The sequence below is a fragment of the Gorilla gorilla genome, chromosome Y (assembly GCF_029281585.2).
Source record: "Gorilla gorilla gorilla isolate KB3781 chromosome Y, NHGRI_mGorGor1-v2.1_pri, whole genome shotgun sequence".
Taxonomy (NCBI): domain Eukaryota; kingdom Metazoa; phylum Chordata; class Mammalia; order Primates; family Hominidae; genus Gorilla; species Gorilla gorilla.
The window spans coordinates 30,897,270-30,898,385 of NC_073248.2; the positions used below are offsets into that span (position 1 = coordinate 30,897,270).

The window sequence follows — 1,116 nt, forward strand, 5'->3', positions numbered from 1 at the left end:
TTAACAAAATAGCAATACAAGTACCTACCTATGTGTTTGAAAAAATTAACTGAGCAAAGAACAATTAGTAAATTCATAAAGTTTAGAGCAGTCTTCCTAGCCAGTGTAGGCTCTGATGCTCAAATGCAGCTACGTGGTGGAAAATTTATGGACAGAAAAAGAAAGTGACTTACAGAAAACAGAAGTGAGGTACAGAAACAGCTGGATTGGTCACAGCTCAGCATTTGCCTTATTTGAACACAATTTGAACAGTTGGCCACCTTTTATTGGCCAAAACTTGATGCCAATATGGCTCCCTGCGCTTAAGTTACCACTTCAACTGTATTATTCTCTTCTGCTCTCTCATTCACCTCATAACTTTTCTGAAGCCGTGCTCTCTCGGTTACTGCCTTGCGTTTCCTCGAACGTTGCTGTAATCTGGTCTTATGACATTTCAAGCATATCTTGCTGTTGTTCAGGGTAAGCATGCCTATGGAGCCTCAGACTAACTTCTGTTTTCTTGCCTTTAGTACTCAAATTGAGTTGTTGACAGCAATCCCACAAAGGGTCCCAACACACCTTATTAATGGGAGGCAAAATGGCAAGGGAAGTGCTAGTATTTTTCATCTAGTTTTTTGTGGCACTGTAAATTGTTCATTTGTTTGAAGTAGGTAACCTTGATTGTATTTCTTAAATTTCTCCAGTTTGACATCAGAAATTGAAAAAACAACTTGGTTTCATTTGTTCCATAGTTGGATCATCTTTAACTGGCACCAATGTCAAACTCATACTTTCCTTATCATCTACTTCCCCCTCAAAGAAATTCTTGCTGCTATCCAAATTTGAGTCTGACATTTTCAGCAACACCCTGGGGAAGGCAAGGACAGCAATGTTAAGGATATATGGTAGTTTACTTCTCTGAATCTGATTTCTCCTGTTTTTTGTTTTTTGGTTTTTTTTTTTTTTTAAAGACAGAGTCATGCTCTGTTACCCGGGCTGGAGTGGTTATCTTGGCTCACTGCAACCGCCCCCTCCCAGGTTCAAGCAATTTTCCTGCCTCAGCCTCCCAAGTAGCTGGGATTATAGGCGCCTGCCACCATGCCTGGCTAATTTTTGTATTTTTAGGAGAGACGGGGT

The 1,116-nt window shown here is 40.3% G+C and overlaps 1 pseudogene; it reads right to left on the reverse strand.

Annotated features, from left to right (window-relative positions):
- Positions 1–263: 263 nt before the first annotated feature.
- LOC129530335 (developmental pluripotency-associated protein 2-like) lies at positions 264–834 on the reverse strand (annotated as a pseudogene).
- Positions 835–1,116: the final 282 nt, after the last annotated feature.